Raw genomic sequence first — 23,380 nt, 5'->3', positions numbered from 1 at the left:
CCTCCCGAAGCACACACAGTCTGCAGGCTGAGCGTTCTACTGCTGATCCATTTTGACTTGCTTTTGCAGTAAACGTGAAGGGGCGCCAAAATATTTGAGTTCGAATACGGGGTTGCAAAGGCTGATCTAGCCCTTAGTGATGGCCAGTCCATTAGGGTAGCGGTAAACACGGCCCCGTGCACCAGGTGGTCTCATAGGGTTGAGCTGGAATGATTCATTCCTGACCCACTCCTTGTGGGGTGGGGCGTGGCTGAGAAGATTGTGCCAGGACACCTTGGTAATGTCTGGAGTCCTCTGCTTCCCTTGACCCCAGTCAGTCTGGCCTCAGGCCTTGTACAGTACCGAAACTGTGCTAGTCTGGTTGCCTTGATCAATGATCCCCTCCAGGCGGTGGATGGAGGGTGGGCGTCCATGCTGATTCTCTAGATCTGCTGGCTTTCTTTGTACCAGCAGCTGTTAGGAACAGTCTCAGAGGACATATTTATGGTGGCCGCCTGGGGTAGAGAGAGTAGCAGTTGAGTGTGTCTGCTCCTTTCTTTCACAGGTATCCTAGGGACAGTGCTGGGTACTTGCTTCTCTGCACTGAGCGCTTGCTCTTGTGTGGTAGCGCAGTCCCTTGCGTGCGTTGAAGGGGAGCGACAGCAAGCGCGAGGCAGCTAGGAAGGTGAATGAGGAGATGTGCATTCAGGAAGGTAGTCACCACTACTTGTCGAAAACTTTCCCTCAAAACTGGTGTTTGACGGAAAATTATTGTTTTGACAAGACAACATTTCCTGTGGAAAGTTATCTGGTTGCTGCAGAACACTGGTTTTTTGTTGGTGTTGAAATATTTCAGCTTTGGGCTGAAATCTTTTGGTTTTGGAGAAAATTTCTGCGTAAATAATGTTGAAAATGAAAGTTTTTTCATCAAAAATTTCACACGGGAACAAAAACTTCAGAGCCGCGGTAGTCATGATGGCCAGCAGTCTGCCTCGGCCTTGTCGGAGCAGTTGGGTCAGAGGGGTAATTTAATTACTGTCTTCTGGCCAAAAGGGCAGGGCTGGGCTGGGGCTTTAGGAGGGTGGATTGGGGGAGTGGTGATGTAACCTACTGGGGAGTATGTTATAGGGCCACTGGTAGTAGCTCATGCTTTTAGCTCTGTAGGTCCCTGATTCAATGCCCAGCGTATTGGCCGGGAGAGCAGCTCTGACACATGAGGTGAGTATTGTATTGGTTTATAAATGGGATGTTTGGAATATTGCTCATTTAGAGGTTTTGAGCAGCAAAGCTCACCTTAGGTAGGTTACTTTATGGATGTAATTTTAATTACAAGTTTGTTTAAGCATCTGATATTCAGCCAGACCCTTTAGAAAACAAATAATAGCAGGCCACTGACGCCTGCCTTGAAATGCCTCTGTAGCGGGGCTGATTCACCACCACGGCACCTCCTGCTGGTCATGCTGGGAATTAGCTGTCTTGGACCACCAGGGCACCTTTTAGTAGCAGTGTCTCACTTGCCGTTACTTCCACTTCCTCCACCGTCTCCACCATCTGGACCCACGTTGCTCCCAGACCGCGGCGTCCTCTTTGGGACACAGCCCTTCGGCTGTGCCCCAGCCCGCTGTCTCCCCCCTTTTGGGGGACAGGTGGTCCTCAGTCCTTCCACATGACTCAGCGGCCAACTGCAGTCTCTAGTCTAGCCCTGGCTTCAGGGGCAAACTGCAGTCTGGATTTAGGTCACTCTCGTCACTGGCAAATAGGGGTAAAGGGAAGGGGGACCCAGGCCCACCCGCTACTCTGGGTCCTGGCCCAGGGACCCTATAGCCAGCAGCCACTTACTGCCCCTCCTCTTATTCCCGCTGCCTACTTTCCCTGGGCCACTTCCCCCATAGCCCTAGCACCTTCCCTGCCCTTGCTTCAGGGCCTCAGTCTGGCCATGGTCAGCCAAGAGCTCCCCTCTTGCTCCGCTACCCTGCCCAGCACTGCAGTATCTCCGGGGCTCCTTGGCAGACGGTCCTTTCCCCTTGCCCTCTAGGGAGAGACTGCCCCTTGCTCTGCTGAGCAGCCCTTTATATATGGGCTGCTCCAGCAAGCCTTCTCCTGATTGGCTCTCCCAATAAACCCTTTCCTGATTGGCTGGGTTCTGTGCAGCCTCTTCAAGGCTGCCTTAACCCTCCTCCTGCCTGTGTGTGGCAGTTGCCCCTCCACAGCCTCATTTTGGCTTTTGTTCTCAGAAATGAAAATGAAAATATTTACAATGTATGGAGGGAGCAGTGCTGAGTGCTAAATGCTCAGCTTACTGGGCCAGATCCGGGGGGGGGGGGGGGGCATTTGGTCTAGGGCCAACTGTGGTTCCAAAGCCCCATATATCCATATACACAGGTCTCTTTGGCCTTCCCCTTTCCGAGAAGTGTGCTCCCCATTGGTTGATCCTCGTTGAGTTTGAAGTCCCAGGAAGGGGACTGACTCTCGGTGTAGGTCAGGACTAATTGCTGGGACTATCCACATTGTTAAATATCAATTCCAACGTCCAGCCTGCCCCTGAGGAACCCCTGTCTGGTGGGAGACCTTGGCAGAAGCAGAAACCCTTCAGCCTCAGGACTCTGCTCTTTGTTTGGCAGAGGCCCCGGGACAGTTTGTAAGTTTTGTGAAAAGTTGCACAGTGCCACTAACAGCTCACTGAACATTTTCGCGTTTTTGTCAGCTTTGGTTGGTGTAGGCAATGTGACAAACCTGCTGCTTGACGTTCAAGCCTCTCTCCTATGACAGGTTATCAGCTGGGCTGAACGTCCCAGTGTTTTTCCAGGGAGCTCTCCTTCATCATTGAGCCATGAAGGTATCTCCCCAAAAGACACGAGCAGAGACAGGCATTTCGTGGCCGTGTGCTTAGAATACCAAGGCTGCTGTCCTTCCATTTCACACTTGGTTACTGCCCGTTCCCTGGGCGTCCCAGGTTGGCGTAGACGGGATGCTGAGAAGAAACACTCCCCTGTCAAACTTTGAGGGGATCCCCGATTTAAAGTGATCTCCTCCATTTCTGCTTTAGACCCACTGCAGCCACCCCACTTCCTGCTGAGAGCCTCACTGGGAGACTGTGGTACTGCCAGTGACAGCCCCTGCAGGAAGTGATGGACGGCGCCTCCGCTCAAGCGCTCGAGTGACGGCCGCCTGTGTCGTTCGCTCCCAATAAACGATAATGACGGGCGGTGCCTGGTGGGCCGTTTGCTATTACTGAGTGTATTTGAAACAGTCTCGCTGAGGACTCGCTGGTCTGCAGCAGCAGTGAATAGCTGTCTGTGCTTCACAGGCCAGTCAATAATCCATTATGCCCCTAGTCTCCAAGCAAGCAGTCCACCCCCCCCCCATTTAATCTTCCGCAGAAATGGCAGCCAGTGCTTGAGTGCAATAGAGAAGAGGTGCCAGTCTCTTGACCTGCCGTTCATAGTTTGCGCAGGCACGGCTCTCTGCACAGACTAGATGTGGGCAGCGCTGGTGATAATTTGATTCTTGTTCTGGCCCGGGGTGAGGAGAACGGTAGCACTTAAAACACTGTCCCCCCTCCCCCCCCACACACACATCCGCCCCCAGCAGAGGGGGCAGAGACGAGACAAATATTTATCAATCTGTCCAGCAGTTACTGAGTTCTGGGTGAAGCTGCATTCGCCAGCTGTTGCTCCCATCCAGTCTCTACGGTACTGATAAGAATGGTACAAAGAGATAATTGAAGGAAAGCCTGAAACCGCCAACACAATCAATGCCATTAACTCCTGCTCAACGGAAGAGCGGGGGAGAGGAAAGTAACACAGTGACTAGATGGAAAGTTGTTATCTCGAAGACAAGCTGAGTCCGGGCCGGCGTAGCGAAACACATGGCTAGATTGTGCCCAGCACCTCGGGCAGCTGTGCAGGGGCGCTGGAGCAGGGGTGCGGAGAGCCATGGGACCAAACTGTAAACCTGGTATGTGATGGAAATTGCTTCAAGCAGTACCCCCTGCTCCCCTAGTTCCAGCACCTAGGGCAGCCGTGCAGGGGAAGAGCCACCTGTTGCTGATTGGCCACATTTCTACTTTCCAGCTCAGGGCGCTGGTGGGGAGAGCAGGGCTGTCTCTGTGCTCTGCTGCACCCTGTATGGGGAGAGTGCAAGGGGAGGCGCCATGTGGAACAGAGAGAGAGCAGAGCGCTGCAGGCTAGCGATACATCTAGTGTCCAGGGCCATGTCACTGCTAACCGGCCGGTATTAGAGGCAGATACAGCTGCCCAATCTGGGCCCGATCCTTATCTCTGTTTTTTCTAGACAAGGAAACCGAGGCATTGAGAGGGGAAGTGACTTGCCCAAGGTCACCGGCAGGCCAGAAGCAGAGCCAAGCATAGAATCTCGGTCTCCTGAGTCCCAGTCCAGTGATCTGTCCACGCCTCTCTATACACTGCTTCCCATGGACATCCCCCTGCGGGGAGCCTCCGGGACTTCAGTGGAGATCTGCCTGACCAGACGCAGCATCGGGGCCTCAGACTAACGTGGCTAATGCACACCACGCAGGGTAGCAAGTTCCTGGCGGGGCAGCAATGCACAGGCTAGCCTTGGAGCACCATTTCCATGTCTGACTATTTCTATAACTGCTGCCTTGTATTCATGTCATCCCAGGATCATAGAATGCTTTACAAGCCCTAATTCACACCCGCCGCTCTCTCCCCCCGTGAGATGTCCCAGTTTCACAGAGTCCGAGCGTTTAAACGACGTGCCCCGTGGCACACAGCAAGCCAATGGCCCCAGCACTCTCAGCAGTCCCAACTCGCGGTCTCTGACAGCAGCTGCCAGCCGTCACTCCTATTTCAAGTTCCCTGCCCTCTGGTCACGTGCCCATTGGCTCATTTCCTTGACGATCTCCCTGCATAAGTAGCTGCATCCTGTACTCATGATTTGGTTGGCTGCCCCGCCCTCGCCCTTGGGCTGACCAATAGGGGGTGCTGCCGTATGCACTAGATCCCAGAGATCATCCTGCCTGATGGAGAATCCCATTAACGTCCCCTGGAAGGACCAATCCCGAAAACCTGCCAGAAACATTTGATCCCCAAGGGTGTCTACGCTGCAATGAAGCACCCCCAACTCGCCGGGCTCGGGCTACGGGGCTGTTTAATTGTGGTGTAGACATTTGGGCTCAGGGACTCTGTGAGGGGGGAGGCTCCCAGAGCCAGGGCTCCAGCCTGAACCGGAATGTTTCCACCACAGCTGGCGTGGGAGTTCAGTGCTGTGGGTGCAGCAACCGAGGGAGGGACGGACGGCATTCCTCTTCCGGCCATCCACCGCAGAGCCCCCCTCTGTGAGCCAGTTTAGGAGCACAGGGGACTGGGCTTAGCACAAGCAATGTGGCTGACATCAGGGCAAGTGGTGGGCTTCCCTTCCAAACGGCAGAGCCCGGGTGAGAGACCGCCAGCTCGATCGACCGGCCCGTCTCCGTCTCCGTCCTGCTCTAGGCCGTGAGCATGGAGACCTGTAACCAAGCTGCTCCCCAGATGAGCCAGGAAGCCAGCAAAACAGACCTCATGCAAACCGACGCTTTGCTGAGGAGCTGCAGGCAAAGTGAATCCATTTATGTATTATAGCAGGGAGATGATATTGACAACGAAACTAATCCAGGGAGCAGGGACCTGGCACACTCAGAGCGTTTTTCCTGGGGCAGCAGCAGAGGCTTGGAGCTAAGGTTTAATGATTAGGCTTTGCATGATCCCTTTGGAAACACACGGAGGGGCAAAGTGAGATGAAGGGCTAAGCGAGGGAGGGGGCTTCCTTCTTTGTCTGGGGGGATGGAGAAAATGAGAGCGTCTTTCCAAATGTCTGCACCGCGTCTGGCTTTCTGGGGGGGCTGCCGTATGATCTTACGGCACTTGTGGTCGTGTCACTTATGTAGTGAAGAGGAGAATTCCTTCCACTGCAGGAATCCCTGGGTGCAAGTATGCAGGAGGTCAGACTAGATGATCATAATGGTCCATTCTGGCCTTGGAAACTAGGGGCCTGATTCTGTTGCCTCGCATCATGTGCTGCCATTTAGCACAGTGCAAAGCGGGTGTAAATAGCTTCCGTTCTCATCTGGGGGTGTTTTACCTAAGTGCTCCAGTGCGTTGCAAAAAAATAAAGGTTTTTTGTTTTTCAGAACAAGATCTTGCTCCTGTCCTGCCCTCTGAAGTAGCAACTACTTGACCAGGTTTTGGAGATTAAGTGTAGAAGGGGTAACGGGTCTGTGAAATTAGCCTAAATCACTGAACATAATTACCTGACAGTGCTTGTGATCAGCTGCGGCGAGTGCAACTCTGACGGCTAATGTTAGCATTATTCTTACAAGGATTGTTGGACATCAAAGCTGGATGTGCATCAAAATTATAATAAGGCAGAAAATGGTTGTCTCTGGCCTTGGAGCTGAGATTTCCTGAAGGTGTATCTCTCATGCATGTGTGCAGTTCGGCATAAGTAGAAAATGAAAACATTGCCAGTGGAAGCACGGAGATTTAGCCGAGTATCTTGCATTTCAGACGGTGGATGTACTTGCAGGGGGTCCCTAAGTACTTTCCTCTTCCTCTTTGTTTAGATTTCTGCTGGGCTCCCTTTATGCACCCCTGAAATACAGCCGTTGCTAGCTGTTAAATAGCTGCTCAACTTTTTAAAACAAGAATTAATCGCCATTACCAAATCCAATTGAAACTGCGCAGGGAATTTTCGATAGGCCTAATGCAATGACCTCCACTGGAACATATCCAGGACACTGAGGTGAGTGCCTCAGGTTCTCTGGAAAGGGCCATGACCACAGGTAGTCAGAATCTCTGGCGTTCGGCCCAGTGCACCGGCCTTGGGTTTGGGAGAGCAAGGGTCAATTCCTTGCTCTCCCAGGCTTCCTGTGTGCCCTGGGTTAAGTCTTTGAGTCCCATGTGCCAGGCTGTAAATTGAGGATAATAACACTGCCCTACCTCACAGGGGGCTGGAGGGATATATTTAAAGAAGTGAGGTGCTGCGAGATCTGCTGATCTACTATTTCACCTGCAAGATGGACCCACAAGAGAAGTGTTCTTCTCTCCTCTGTCTCATGCTGGGCCACTGGCTTTGTTCTGACCTAGAGAGAAATCCTCCCCACCCCCGTCAAAATCACTATCTGTATCATCTGGGTTTTCTATCCAAGTACTTAGCAGGCCCAGCCCTGTTAAGTTTGTGAGGGCCAATGACAAGACAGCCCGAGGGGGTTGGCTGGAGGAAAATACAAACTGCTGTTTAATTACAGGGGGGGAGAAGAACTGAGCTGAATTTTTAGCGCAGATGGTAACACAAAGCTTCCCAGACACGTACTGTAGCATTACAGAGAAAGGCTTGTGAAAACAAAGCAAATGGAGGCAGGCTAACACCTAGAGGGCCAGCGCTCTCGCTGAGCATTCAGAAAACATATTATTGCCCATACAACTGGGCAGGAAATCGTTTTCTTGAGTGAGAAAAAACTCACTGTCCCAAACTGGGGTAAGAAGTCAAACCCTCGAATATGTTCATGCATTGAAAAACTGGGAGTAGGGGGGAAATCAATTCAGGTCAACTGAAATGTTTCATTTTGATTTCCACCCTTTTCCTTCCCTTTTCTCAGTCCAGTTAGCTTAAAGTTCCCAGTTAAATGCCATTTCAAATGAGAAAACCAGAATTTTTCCTTTGGAGAATGTGGAAATGTTTTTGAAACTTTCTTTCAAACGTTTTTTTCAAGGCAAAAGATTCATCAAGCCCGACGTGGGTTTCAACGACTCAATGTTTTCTAACAAGATAAACAATTTGTTGAAAAATTCCTGACCAGCTCTAGGGGCCAGGACTATTTTGTACTTTCTCCACTGGCTCATGAGGTTGTGCTTCAATGATCTTTGCACGGCAGGATGCCTGAATATGGAACGAGTGAATATGGAATGGCCCCTATAACTCAAAGGGGGTCTGACCTTCCATCCTTCGGAGCCCATATGGGGCTCTGTGAGTCTAGGGGATTCTCCACACTGGCTTCGTGCCATTGAGTTCTTTCCCCTGACACGTGCCAGACAGACTCCTGCCCTCACCAGAGAACTGTGACAGCACACAGCTGTGCTGTGGCACGAGTGTTTGTAACATGGGGCCCTCCTACACAGTCTCTGCAGACCGTCAGAGTAGGGGTGAGATTCAAAAGCAATATTGAAAGAGCAGGGGGTGGCCCAGGGGGCCGGAGTCCAAGAGATGGGGCAGCATGAATGAACACAGGGCTCCCCTCTTGAATGGGAAGGCCAAGGACAGAGACAGAGAAGAGCCAAGATTGTCAGAGGACAGTGTGTGGGCAAGAGGGTGTGGCTGCAAATCAGCGAGCAAGGCGGGTGCTGGGAACAGCTGTTACCATGGTAGGGCTGTGATGCCACCTGTTGGACCTGGTCTCAACATCCTGCACACCCAGATGTGGCTTCCATTTCCCAGCTGCTGCTCTCTATCCGGCTCCCGTTCTGCCCCATGCGGCTGTGACGTTCCCCTCTGGTGTTAGCCAGACGGTTGATCTGCTAGGTCACTCCAATCCTTGACTCTGGGAGCAGCCTTACCCTGCTCTGCTGTGAGAACCCCCACTCCTGGACTGTTCACACACAGCCTCTGGCATGTAAGCTGCTCCCAGCTACTTGCAACCAAATGATACTAGCCAATATCTCCAGTCCCAGACACAACCCTAGGAACCTCCGTCTTGCAGGGTCTAGTTATACCTGCTGGACGCTGCAAGCTTATATGAGTTCGTCAATTTAACAAAGACATTGATATTGTATCAGGCTTGTTATCCCAAGGGGAGTCTCTGACATATTTCAAACCAAATGCACTGCTTCAGGTAGAATAAACAAACAGATTTATTAACTATGAAAGATGGATTTTAAGTCATTATAAGTTAAAGCATAACAAGTCAGATTTGGTCAAATGAAATAAAAGCAAAACACATTCTAAGATGATCTTAACACTTTCAGTTTTCTTACAAACTTAGATGCTTCTCACCACAGGCTGGCTGGTTGCCCTTCAGCCAGGCTCTGCCCTTTGTTCAGCGCTTCAGTCGCTTGGTGTAGTGTCTGTAGATGGAGGTGGAATTGAGAGGAAGAGCATAGCAAATGTCTCTCCCTTTTATCATGTCCTTTCTTCCCTCTTGGCTTTGCCCCAGCCCCTTCAGAGTCAGGTGAGCATTACCTCATCGCAGTCCCAAACTGCCCAAAGGAAGGGGGGTGACTCACTTGAACAGATCCTTTTGTTGTTGCCTAGGCCAGCGTCCTTTGTTCCTGTGAGGCTGGGCTGGGTTTGTCTCATACCTGCCCTGATGAGGTGTGAACTGCCTCTCTGTTCTTGGAGAGTTTTTGCCTGGGCTTAATTTAAGCCATGAGGACACATTTTCAGCCTCATAGGTTATAATTTCATGTATATAGTTATAACATTACTGTATCAATTACTATAACATCACTATAACAACAATGCTCAGTGGATCATGAGCCTTCTGAAGACATCCAACATGACAAACTTTGCATTGGATACCACACAATCATATTATAAGGATGAACATGGGGGTGCTGGGTGTTCTCCCGTGGTACAGAGCTTCACACCTTCCCTCTTAGTTTACTGCAAGGGGGTTAGTCACTGACTAGCTCAAAGGCAGTTTGTTGTTCTAGTTCTCTTGGCATCCAGCCATTAAGGCCATGAGGCAGCATGCCTCAGTTTCCCCATTCACACACAGCAAACCAGGTTTTTTATGGCTTCTCTGCTGTGTTCCCTAGGTAACTGGGGCGAGGGGGGAAGGGTGCCCTGTATCCACAGGTGCTTGGAGCAGTGTGTGGGGAGGTGCCCTGTACCCACAGAGGCTAAGGATGAGGGGGAGGGTGACCTGTACCCTTGGGGCCTGGGAAGGGGTGCCCTGTACCCACAGAGGCTCAGGATGGGGGGAGGGTGCCCTGTACCCCTGGGGAGGTGGAGGAGGGGTGCTCTGTACCCCCAGGTGACTGGGGTGAAGGGGGGAAGGGTGCCCTGTATCCACAGGTGTGTGGAGCGGTGTGGGAGGGGTACCCTGTACCCATAAAGGCCTAGGATAGGGGGAGGGTGCCCTGTACCCCTGGGGCCTGGGGAGGAGGGGGAGGAGTGCCCTGTACCCACAGGTGACTGGGATGAGGGGGGGAGGGTGCCCTGTACCCACAGGTGCTTGGAGTGGTGAGGGAAGGGTGCTCTGTACCCCTGGGGCAGTGGGGGATGGGTGCCCTGTACCCACAGGTGACTGAGATGAGGGGGGAAGGTTTCCCTGTATCCATGGGGCCTGGGGCGGTGGTGGGGGAGCGGTGCCTGTACCCACAGAGACCCGGGATGGGGGTAGGAGGATGCCCTGTACCCATGGGACCTGGGGAGATGGGGGAGGGGTGCCCTGTACCCACAGAGGCCCGGGATGGTGGGGAGAGTGTCCTGTACCCATGGAGGCTGGGGGAGGATCCCCAATACCCACGGGGCTACTCGCCAAGGAGCAGTTGAGGAACCCTGCCATTCCGTGCCCATCTCTCTCCTCCCTGTGAGCGGGGCTGCAACCCATGAGTACTGGCCCCCCTGCCACACACAGGACCCTGGCCCTGCAGCATGGCCCTGCGTGGTCCTCGCAGCCCCCCGGTAACTTTGTTGTGCCCGCAATGCTATACGTGAAGATGGTTGTGATGGTTGGGCAGAGGGTTATCTAAAGACTGTGCCAACGCTGGTTTGAAAAGGAGGAGCCCTCGAGGCCAGAATGAAAGGGGGAGAAGAGAGGGAACATGCAGGAAGAGATGGAAGGACAGAAAAATTAAATCAGGGGAAAAAGGCAGAGAGAAAAAGCAGCCAAGCGAACCCCAAGTCTTTGTTTCCTATGAAGTACATTATTGCTGGTAAATCAATAACACTGTATTAAGATAAAGTGAAAGCCTGAAATAGGGACTTGTCATGCCGTCTTCATATTTGCTATATTGCAGAGGTGTTTATTATCGGATTTGTTTTACTGTGAGGCTGTGTGTTTACGTAGAGGGGAGACTGTGGATAGCTTTGCGATCGCTCATGGATTGATCATGGGGAAGGCCAACAGATTCACAAATACATTGGTTGAGTGAAATCAATAGTCTCTTCAGTGCTGTGTGAACTATCCCTCCCTTGGGCTGTGCTGAGCGGCAGAAAGCCCTGGAAACTGCACTGACTATTGTAAACAAAAGAGTGACCAAATAAAAGACAGCTTTCACCCGATGACTTGTTCTGCTCGGACGTACGGACCCAATGGTACCAGGGAACTTAGCTTAACTACCGGAGGGGACCCAGCGGCCTTCGTGGGCAGCAGACCTCCTGCCCTGGGTCATTGTGGTGTGTGCGACGGCCACGTAGGGGTTTTCTCAGAGGCAACAGTTCTCTAGAGACACCATAGCCACTGGTTTCCTACTCTGTGGACTTGTGCGTCCAGCTTCTCAGCGGTTTTTGGCCCTTTGAGGCAGTGGTAGGTGTGTCTCCGGTACAGATTAGCCGCTAGCGCCCCAGTGTTCTTGGAATGCCCATGAGTTCCCTTGTGGCCGCGGCTCTCAGAGCAGCCCCCTCTGCAACTGGGACTGTTGGGATAGGTTCTGGCTCCCCACCCCCCCAGAGCTGGGGACCAGGGTTTCCTTCGATTGGCATCCTGCACCCCGTCTATCCTGTTCCCAGTAGCTTCCTCACTGCCTCCAGTGTGACTTCTTGATCCTTGGGAAGCTTCTTAGCTTCACGGCTGAGCTGCACCTCAAGCCACCAGGGCTGAGGCCTCTGTCTGGGAGGGCTGTGATGGCAACTGGGGCCAGCCTGGGGAGCAGCATCAGCTTCCCAGGAACTGTTTGCTTTGGCTGCGTCAGTTCCTGGAGAGTGCAGTGCAGGGCTCTGCTGGCTCCTCCACGCACACAGTCCGTTCACACAATCCCTGGCTTTTGCCTTCCCATTTAGATTGAGAAACTGCGGCGACGGCTGATGGCTGGCGACTCCTTTGTGAGATCGTGGGGCAGCGCCCTCTCCTGGAGGCTTCAGCACACACTCTCTGCATGAATGCAGAATGAGTCAGACCTTCTGGAGCCCCGGCTGAGACCTCCGGAGCTGCGACCCCAACTGCCTTGGATTGCTTGGTTCACTGTCTGACGGTGAGAGAGGCACTTTGAATATTCAATAGTGTAAACAGGCTGTCACATTCCAGGGTGCAATCCTGACCAGTGAGGGGTTGCTCTGTAACCCTGGGTGCTCACGATGCTTTGCTACTGTAGCTCCCAACTTGGGCCACTACCAGCCTGCAGATCTATATAGCCACAGCCCTGGGCCAGCAGGTCTGACCCCAGCAGCCTGTCAGCAACACTTCAGCCGCACTCTGGCTCCCACCAGCCTTGGTTACTACCTGCAGGGTGACCCCAACACACTCCCAGTCCCGAATGTTCCCAAAAACGTGTGTTCTGCACTGTGCAGCCCTGTCCTGGGCAGTTCAAATATTACCGGTCCCTTGCCCCTGTGAAGTGTCAATATTCAACCGTCTGCTACTTTAACTGGAGTACACAAACAGTTCAGTTTAAACACAACACTGGATTAGTTTTGATTAAGAAAATAAAACAAGTTTATTTAACTACAAAGAGAGAGATTTTAAGTGAGTCCAAATATAAGGCATTAGAGTCAGAAATGGTTACAAGAGAAATAAAGCTAAAATGCTTTCTAGTAACTAAAACGTAACAAGCTAGACTTGGTTCCAGGTAAAATCCTTACCACGGATTCCAGCACCAAGGCTGCCCAAATTCTTAGGTCAGGATCTCCCCCAAAGTCAAAGGGCTGGTTTCTTTGTCATCTTAGGCGAGAGAGGGGGAGAGGGAAAGAGAGAGAGATCCTTTGGGGTTTTCTGCCCCTTTCTTTTGTAGTTCAGTGAATCTTTGAAGTGGATTCTTCTGAGTGTTACCCCTCAATGTAAAGTTTATTCAAACAGTAAAGAAGGCAACATGGAGTCTGGGGCTGAAGGAGACTCCATGTTGTTTCTTCTCCCCTGTGTTTGCTGAAATGCAAATTTACTTTGTCCCCTGCCATCTCCTCTCTCTGCAGTCTCGAGAACTTTGTTTACTACTTGAATGTAAATTGAGGTAAACGCACAGTTCTTTATTCGGGATACTTCTGCCTGGGCAGGGCTGTGTGGGTATGAACATGCGCTAAGAATATTATGCAGGGGGATTTCATGGTTTTACAGGTAATGTTGCTACATACATTTCACCATGATATTATTGACCCATGAGTTATTCGTTTTCAATGATACCTCACAAGGCATATTTTGTGCCAAGATTTTTACAATCTTGTGTAGGGTGTAAACAGAGGGGTTCTTTCAGTCACCCCGGGCTATGAGCCATTGGCCTTCCTAGGTGCCAGTTTATGTCTTATATTCTTTGAGCTCATGCTTCACGGTTTCAGCTAGCCACCAGCAGGGGTCAGGAGGGGATTCCCCCTCCCCCAGTGCATTCTGGGTGGGTTTTTTATCTCCTTCCTCTGAAGCATCAAAGATGGACATGGCTGGAGATGGGGCACTGGGCAGGGTGGACCAGGGCTCTGAGGTGGCACTGAGCACAGAGGTTGGCTGGCTGGTTCTTGCCCACATGCTCAGGGTCTAGCTGACCGCTATATGTGGGCTCGGGCAGGAATTTCTCCCCAGGTCAGACTGGCAGTGGCCTTGTGCGAGTTTCACCTTCCTCAGCAGCTTGTGGGTCACTTGCTAGGATTATCTGGTTGTAACTTGTGTAATCATTTCCCTGCCATTGCAGCGGCCTCGGACACTGGTGCACCTCGGGCCCTCCTGCTCTCTGTCTGTGGCATGGAATAGTCTAGTCTCCTGTGGGTCTCATTGACTTTGGTCTCATTTCCGTTGTTGTTTAGTGTGTGGGTGCTGGGCGGTGCTGGTGGCCCGGGATATACAGGAGGTCAGACTGGATTATCTAGTGATCCCTTCTGGCCATATGACTCTATGTCTGCGGCTGTCAGGGAGCTGTGACCTTACATTTCCTTACTATGGAGAGCTCCAGCTACCTGTACATGCCACCCCTGTCGTTACCCTGGGGCCCTGTGGACAGCTGAGGGGTGTGTGTTCTGCCAGCAGATATCTCAGCAGCATCTCCACACTCAGTGCCTCCCAGGATGCTAAGGCACCCGATGCAGGATTGTTTCTGAGACTTACAAGGAGCCAGCGTCCTTACTGTCTGTCTCCAGGAGAGCACCCGTTCATTCTGCTTGGCGAAGGCCTACCCCAAGGGACGATTCGCTGAGGCTGAGTGCTCCTCAGGTTTTCTCCAGGCAGCTGTGGCTCTGAAGTCGACTTCCCTGGTGCTCGTTACACAGAGTGGGTGGGCTGCTACCGAACTACAGCTCCCGTTTCTCACAGCACATGGGCTCTCTGTATCATGCTGTCAGCTGCTGCTCTGTGGCTGGCGAGGGCTCACGCCGCTGTCACAGATCCTTCTGTTCCGAGCAGAAGAAGAGCCGTTTCCCTCTCAAAGTCACTCCTAGAAACAGCGGTACCTGTCTAGAATGAGGAAATTAATGAAAAGTCGATAGCCGCGCCCTGTTAAGTTGGGAGCGCCATCACTGTAATGGGAAATACATTTACACACTTACTTGAGGTTCCTCCCCCAGCTGGCATTGGGCTTGCCTGTGCTCGATGGCCGGGACTGACTGGACTGTGGCAGAGTCAGACAGGTCCTGGCTCATACCATAACTGGAGCCGCTGCTTGCATGTCCCCATCCTCCTCCTCTTCCTCATGCACTGTGCCTTCCTTGCTGTTCACAGCAGGGACCTGTGACTTGGGCTCCTTGGGGGTACCCGTCCACAGTTGTCTTGTGGGGGGCAGAGAGGGGGGAGTCTCCACCTAGTACAGCATGCAGCTGTATGTAAAAGTGGCAGGTCTGTGGCTCGGCACCAGATTGGCTGTTGGACTTCCTGTTCTTCTGGTATGCCTGCTACATTTCCTTGGCTTTCACACAGCACTGCTGCTGGTCCCTGTCGTAGCCCTTCTCCTGCATTCCCCGAGCAATCTGTCCATGTTTCTATGGCCTGCAAAGCCTTTTCTCTCCACGGGCTCAGGAGATCCAATATCTCCTGTCTACTCCAGGCCGAAGCACGTCTGCAGCGTGTAGCCGGCACGGTCAGCTGGGCAGTTGCACACAAGAATGGAGAGCTGCTAGGTGTGCTGACCAATCAGGAAATGGCATTTCAAACATTCCTGGGGCTTTAAAGGGGAGGGGAAGCCTTCCAGCCTACATGACCCGTGGGGTGTGGCATTCACAATGGTGACCAGAGCGGTCAGTGTTGGCCATTGTGGTATAGCTGCTGGAGGACTGTTAGGGTAGATGTAAGTAATGCAGCGTCTACATTCACATGGAGTCCACCTCAGTACATCGACCAACGCTCAACACCGCTGGGAGAGGCGGTGGTACGGTGTCGTACATCAGTGGGAGACAAATCCAAGTGTAGACACAGGCACAACGAGGGCGATGCAAGGTGGCTTACGTTGACATAACTTTGTAGTGTAGACCTGGCCTGAGTGATGTAGGAGCCTGTCTCCCATTTTCAAAAGTAACGTAGTCACTTAGGAGCCTAAATCCCATTGACTTTCGATAGGTGGGATTTTCAAATCTGCCTTAGGAACACACATCTCAGTGGGACTTGTGCTCCTAAATCACCTTTAGATGTTTTTGAAAACTATAACCTTGATCCTTATTGACTTACCCCAAATGTAGTCACCCCAAAGCGGCTCTTGTTCTGGGCATTTCCGATAACTGCGCCATGACAAATCCCTGGAGAGGACTTATCTCATGCTGTGACACTACAATCAGAACAGCAGTTTTACAATCGCACTATGTTATGGTTTGGTGTGACATAAACTCAATGGGATTATCACTCAGATAAAGCTTCAACAGATTTAAAAAAAACTAACCTGAACAACAAAGTAAAAGAAGCAGTGAGAGGCAAAAAGGCATCCTTTAAACCCTATTGAGGAAAACAGAAAGGAGCATAAACTCTGGCAAGTGAAGTGTAAAAATATAATTAGGAAGGCCACAAAAGAATTTGAAGAACAGCTAGCCAAAGACTCAAAAAGTAATAACAAAAAATTTTTTAAGTACATCAGAAGCAGGAAGCCTGCTAAACAACCAGTGGGGCCACTGAAGGATCGAGATGCTAAAGGAGCATTCAAGGATGATAAGGCCATTGCAGAGAAACTAAATGAATTCTTCGCATTGGTCTTCATGGCGGAGGATTTGAGGGAGATTCCCAAACCTGAGCCATTCTTTTTAGGTGACAAATCTGAGGAACTGTCCCAGATTGAGGTGTCATTAGAGGAGGTTTTGGAACAACTTGGTAAATTAAACAGTAGTAAGTCACCAGACGGGATTCACCCAAGAGTTCTGAAGGAACTCAAATGTGAAATTGCAGAACTACTAAGGGCTAGTCTACACTACTGTGCTACATCGGCAGAGCTGCGCGTATCTGGTGAAGAGATGCACTATGCCAATGGGAGAGTGCTCACCCGTCGGCATAATTACTCCACTTCAACAAGAGGCAGAAGTTATGTTGGAGGAAGAGCATCTCCCACCGACATAGCGTGGTACGGACACCGCTTTAATCTGATGTAATTTACATCGCTCAGGGGGTGGCTTTTTCACACCCCTGAGCTACGTACGTTACATCGACTTAAGCAGTAGTGTAGACAAGCCCTAGCTGTGGTATGTAACGGATCATTTAAATCAGCTTCTGTACAAGATGATTGGAAGAATAGCTAATGTGACGCCAGTTTTTAAAAAAAGGCTCTAGAGGTGATCCCGGCAATTACAGGCTGGTAAGCCTGACTTCAGCACCAGGCAAATTGGTTGAAACTATTGTAAAGAACAGAATTATCAGACACATAAATGAACACGATTTGTTGGGGAAGAGTCAACATGGTTTTTATAAAGGGAAATCATGCCTCCCCAATCTACTAGAATTCTTTGAGAGGGTCAACAAGCATGTGGACAAAGATGATCCAGTGGCTATAGTGTACTTAGATTTTCAGAAAGCCTTTGACAAAGTCCCTCACCAAACGCTCTTAAGCAAAGTAAGAAGTCATGGGATAAGAGGGAAGCTTCTCTCATGGATTGGTAACTGGTTAAAAGATGGGAAACAAAGGGTAGGAATAAATGGTCAGTTTTCAGAATGGAGAGAGGTAAATAGTGGTGTCACCCAGGGTCTGTACTGGGACCAGTCCTATCAGGGCTGGCTCCAGGCACCAGGCAACCAAGCTGGTGCTTGGGGCGGCACCTGGAGGGGGGCGGCGCGGCGCTCGGGCCGCCGGGGAGAGCGGGACCACAGCCGGGCTCGCCGCCCTCCCCCGGGCGCTCTGGCCGCCCTCCCCCCCGCGCCCTCCCCCCGGCTGCCGGGGGGAGAGCCGAGCCCCCGCCGGGGCTCGCCGCCCTCTCGCCGCCCTGCCCCCGGCGCTCTGGCCGCCGGGGGGAGAGCCGAGCCCCCGCCGGGGCTCACCGCCCTCCTCCCAGGGCTACGGCCGCCCTCCCCTCCGGCGGCAGGCCGGGGGGCGCGTCCCGCCGGGAAGGAGCCGCAGCCGCAAGCGGGAGGGAGAGGCGCGGGGCTCCCCGGCAGCAGCAGGGATTCGGCCCACGCCCCCGCGCTGCCCACTGGGCCCCTGCCCGCTCCGCCTGGACCCACCACGCTGCCCCACGGGCTGCAGGGCTGGAGCAGCCTCTGGGCTGCGCTCCCGGCCCCAGTGTGCAGCGGCCCGGGCAGAAGCCCTCTGGTGCGGGGGGAGAGCGGAGCCCCCGCCGGGGCTCGCCACCCTCGCCCCGGGGCTCCGGCCACCCTCCCCCCGGCGGGAGAGCGGAGCCCCCGCCGGGGCTTGCCGCCCTCCTCCCAGGGCTCCGGCCGCCCTCCCCCCCGGCGCCCTGCCCCCGGCCGCTGGGGGGAGAGCGGAGCCCCCGCCGGGGCTCGCCGCCCTCCCCCCCGCGCCCTGCCCCCGGCCGCCGGGGGAGAGCGGAGCCCCCGCCGGGGCTCGCCACCCTCGCCCCGGGGCTCCGGCCGCCCTCCCCCCGGCGGGAGAGCGGAGCCCCCGCCGGGGCTCGCCGCCCCCCCCGCGCCCCCCAGGCTCCGCCCCCCCCCGCAGGGGGGGGGGGCGGAGGCTTTTTTGCCTGGGGCGGCAAAAAAGCCAGAGCCGGCCCTGAGTCCTATTCAACATATTCATTAATCATCTGGGAAAAGGGGTAAACAGTGAGGTGGCAACATTTGCAGATGATACGAAACTACTCAAGATCGTTAAATCCAAAGCAGACTGTGAAGAGTTACAAAGGAATCTCACAAAACTGGGTGACTGGGCAACAAAATGGCAGATGAAATTCAAGGTTGATAAATGCAAAGTAATGCACATTGGAAAACGTAATCTGAATTGGCTGTTACCACTAAAGATTGAGCTCTTGGAGTCATTGTGGATAGTTCTCTGAAAATATCCACTCAATGTGCAGCAGCAGTCAAAAAAGCGAACAGAATGTTGGGAATCATTAAGAAAGGGATCGATAATAAGACTGTGTGCTGGGGCGGTGCCCCACACCCTGAGAAAAAGGGCTGAACCAGGCCACAGAGGCTGTGCGGACCAGCAGCCAATCAGAGAAGGCCTGGGGAGAGCCAATCAGGGCAGGAGAAGAGGCAGCCAATCAGGACTGGGCTAGGTCCTATATAAAGGCTGCCTAGCTGGGGAGAGGGCAGTCACTCCCTGGCCAACAAGGGAGAAGGACCGGCTCCCGACGAAAGGAGCAGCACCTTGGACAGAGCAGTGCTGGACAGGCTTGGAGCAGATAGGAGCTCCAGCCCGTTACCTGCCAGGCTGCGGCCCTGTTGAAAAGGGTCGAGAAGGTGCATAGGGCCAAAGGGGAAGTGGCCCAGGGAAACAAGGCAGTCAAGAGGGGAAGGAAGAAAGGAAGAGAGAGACTGCCGCTAGAGGGTCCCTGGGTCAGGACCCAGAGTCGTGGGCGGGCGGGCGGGCCTGGGTCCCCCCCTTCTCCCCTTATACTGCACCTGGCCACAGAAGATGGTGGCCAATACGGACTGCAACTTGCCCCTGTGCTAAGGGGCTAGACTGTGGGTTGCGGTTGGCCACTGAGGCAGGTGCGAGTCCCAAAGACTGGTGTTAAACCTCCCCCCTGGAAGGGGGTGAGTCTGGAGTAGTGGGCACTGCTGGGGGCAGTGTCCTGAAGGGGACGCCGCTGAGCGGAGAGCAACGCGGGTCCCAAATCAGAGCAGAACGGATAGCGGACAAGACACCACGCGCTGAGGGCGCGCCGCAGTGGACAGAGCTAATTCCGAGGACGACCAGCGGGAGGCGCCAGCGGTGGTGAGTCTTGACCCCATCACACACACAGAAAATATCATATTGTCTCTATATAAATCCATGGTACACCCACGTCTTGAATAGTACATGCAGATCTGGTGGCTCCATCTCAAAAAAAAAATATTGGAATTGGAAAAGGTACAGAGAAGGGCAACAAAAATTATTAGGGGTATGGAACAGCTTCCATACGAGGAGAGATTAATAAGACTGGGACTTTTCAGCTTGGAAAAGAGACAACTAAGGGGGGATATGATAGAGATCTATAAAATCATGAGTAGTGTGGAGAAAGCAAATAAGGAAGTGTTATTTACTCCTCGTACCACAAGAACTAGGGGTCACCAAATGAAATTAACAGGCAGCAGGTTTAAAACAAACAAAAGGAAGTACTTCTTCACACAATGCACAGTCAACCTGGGGAACTCTCTGCCTGAGGATGTTGTAAAGGCCAAAACTATAACAGAGTTCAAAAAAAGAACTAGATAAATTCATGGAGGATAGGTCCATCAATGGCTTTTAGCCAGGATGCGCAGGGATGCAAAACCATGCTCTGATGTGTCCCTAGTCTCTGTTTGCCAGAAGCTGGAAATGGGCGACAGGGGATGGATCACTTGATGATTACCTGTTCTGTTCAGTCCCTCTGAAGCACCTGGCATTGGCCACTGTCTGAAGACCGGATACTGGGCTAGATGGGCCTTTGGTCTGACCCAGTATGGCTGTTCTTGTGTTCTTAACCCTCCCCATCTCGGAGTCCTGAAGCCAGAACTGTAGCATGGGGACACAATAAAAATGCTGGTTTTAAGAGCCTCTGAGCTTGTGATTTGTCTTCCATATATGGTAATGAATCTGAGTACATAAAGAACCTTTTTAATGCGAGTGCTGAGTTTAAAGCCAGGACATCTGAAAAAATTCATTTTTACTCTAAAGTGGAAACAATGTATTGGAAGTGTAAGGAAATGGAATTCATTGGGACAAATGGGAAAACTGGTTTTTTTATATTTGAAAACACACCATTGTTCATGAATTTGTCTAGTGTTCATCTAGACAGCAATGAACCTCTGTGATCAATATCATAACAAAAGTGGGTAAAATATGCCTCTTTTCAGCTTTGCAAGATTTCTGTGAAATTGGAGTGACTGTGAATGAAATACATTTTCACTTGATATTTTTGAAAAATTTCTGCTGACCAAAAACGCAGCTTGGGACAAAGAGTTGCTGCTTGTTAATACAACTCGGGGAAAAGTGACAGGAGCTAAAAAAGCCACGATTCAAGCTCAGGATTGTCAGCTTGGTGACCCTGAGTTGTGTGCCCTGGTCTAAGCAGCCTTATGTTTGACAAGCATTATTTAGTCAGTTGATATCATCGCCCTCTTTTTATCAGATGGGCAAACAAACTCCCGTAGTTAAGTACCATGCCCAAGGTTGCACAGGAAATCATTGTTAGAGCCAATAGTGGAACCCCGCCTGATGCTAATCCACTAGACTGCAGTGCCTTATAGACAATTCACTATCCAGCTCTGAGGCTGTTTTCCCCCTGTGAAATGGGAAATTATATTTCTCCCTCCATGTAGCTGCAAATATCTTAAATCCTGCAGGTTTCTGGATTTCATTTACACCGCAGGTCAGAGAGGTTAGGGGACCCAATCAAGCAGAACACTGAAACACACGAATGGCCCCACTGAGATCAATGGGACTGCGCCTGTGCTTAGCTTGGTGGGGGTGGAAGTGCCGTGCCTGAAAGGCCATGCAGCCAAAGGCAGCAGGAATAGACCTGGCTGTGAGACGACTTGGAGCTGATGCTGGTATGATGCTTGGTGACCTGTGGCAAGTCACGTCATATTTCTAAGCCTTAGTTCTGCACCTGCAAAATAGGGGCCCTGGTATTTACCCACACTGGAGAAAGGGGGAGTGGAAAAGTTCTCTGCGGGGGTGATAATGTAACACAAAATGGCAGAGACAGTAGCACTACAACGTAGAGCAAGGTTTAAAGGGGGAGAGAGGAGCTGAGGTAGCCCAGAGGAGGGGACCCTGGTGCTTGGACCGTGGCCCCGCCCCCGCTCGGCCTCTTCCTCCCAAGGCCCCACCCACAGCTCGCTCCTCTCCGCCCCCCCCCCTGTGTGAGCGGTGGGCAGGGCCTCGGGAGGAAGAGGCCAAGTGGGGGCGGGACCTCATGGCGGAGCACAGGTGGAATGGGGGCGGGGCCTCGGGAGGAAGAGGCTGAGTGGGGGCGGGACCTCATGGCGGAGCACAGGTGGAGTGGGGGCAGGGCCATGCTCCGGGTGCTGGGGGCCCACAAAAGGTTAATCTGGTCCTGGTTACAATCTGGGTGGGCCGTCTCTTTGGAGAAGGAGCATGTGATCCCCTCAGGCCTGTAGTTTCTGTCCCAGCACACACCCCAGGCCTCAGTCGCTTGATAAGGCAGGAGAATTTTAAAATGAGTGTAAAAGGCTCCCATGGGTGGCATGCAGTACAGTGGGTATTGCCATTGCCCTCTGCCGAGCAGAGCAGATTTTCAGGGTCCCGCTGGTCACTTTCCCGTTGGGAGCAGAGATCGGGGAATGCGGGGTTGGGTATTTGCTCCGTGTGATTTGTTTATTTACATGTACACGTGTTCTGCTTTTCTGGAGCAGGGACGGCAATGCAGGACAGGACACGCAGGCAAAACCCCTCGGGCTGAGACCTCCTGCCTGGCTCCTCTGCCCTGTCCCTGCAACCAGCCAGGGCCGGCTCTAGGCACCAGCGCTCCAAGCATGTGCTTGGGGCGGCACTTTCCAAGGGGTGGCACTCCGGCTCCTTTTTTTTTTTCCTTGGGGCACAAAAAGCCGGGAGCCAGCCCTGAGCGGAGGTGAGCTGCGGCGGTGGGGGGTGCGGGGAGGGCCGCAGGAAGTAACCCTGGAGGGGTGGGGGCAGAGGAACCGCTCCCCCCCAGCTCACCTCTGCTCTGCCTGCTCCCCCGAGCGCGCCGCCGTTCCGCTTCTCCCCCCTCCCTCCCAGGCTTGCTGCGTGAATCAGTTGTTTTGCGGCAAGCCTGGGAGGGAGTGGGGAGAAGCGGAGCGGCGGCGGTGCGCTCAGGGGAGCAGGCGGAGCGGAGGTGAGCTGCGGTGGTGGGGAGAGCCACAGGAAGTAACCCTGGGGGGCAGAGGAACCGCTCCCCCCCAGCTCACCTCTGCCTCCTCCCCCGAGCGCGCCGCCGCTCCGCTTCTCTCGAGGGAGGAGTAGGAGGGGAAATGCGGCGCGCCCGGGGGAGGAGGCGGGGCCGGGGATTTGGGGAAGGGGTTGGAATGGGGCGGAGTTGAGGCGGGGCCGGGGGGGGCGCGGGAAAATTTTTTTGCTTGGGGCGGCAAAAAACTTGGAGCTGGCCCTGCAACCAGCTGTCCTGCCTCTGCCGCTCCCCAGGGACTCAGCCAAACCCAGCAGCTCCTTGGTAGTAGCTTAGCACGCACTGTGTGCTCTGGCCCCACCAGCTCACGTGGCCTGGAAATGGTGCATGAGGGCACAACCTTCCCTTTGTGTCGCTGCTCTGCAGCACTAAGGAGCCTCCCTAAGGTCTCCCCCCATAGCTAGGACAGTGGGTTACACCCACCCAGTCTCCTGAATGGATATCGGGGTCTCATCACATCACACACCAATCAATACAGTGAATGCAGCTAGCTGCTTGCTTCTCCCCTGTACCCCATCTCTCGGAGCAGACCTGGGCACATCTTACCAACCAGGTAAAAGGGGGCTGTCTAACTGCACCCCAGGATATTCATCAGATGCCACACGGAGGGGCTGGAGCATAAAACACTAAGCGAGACAATAGCTCTGTTTATTCTCCAGCATTTCGCATCACGGCCGGCTCTGCAGACATTACATGAAAGGCTCAGAAGTCTGTTCCTGATAAGGAAGTACCGAAGAGAGAAAAACAAAGGCACGCCGCCTGTGGGCCTGATCCAAAGCCCTTTGAAATCAATGCAAAGGGCCTTGACTGCCACCGGCTCAGGCCCTTTCTGCTGGAAAGCTCTTGGCGGGCAGTCTGA

Source organism: Emys orbicularis, chromosome 6 (assembly GCF_028017835.1).
Source record: "Emys orbicularis isolate rEmyOrb1 chromosome 6, rEmyOrb1.hap1, whole genome shotgun sequence".
Taxonomy (NCBI): Eukaryota; Metazoa; Chordata; order Testudines; family Emydidae; genus Emys; species Emys orbicularis.
The sequence above is the reverse complement of the archived record's forward strand: the minus strand, read 5'-3'. Positions refer to the sequence as shown.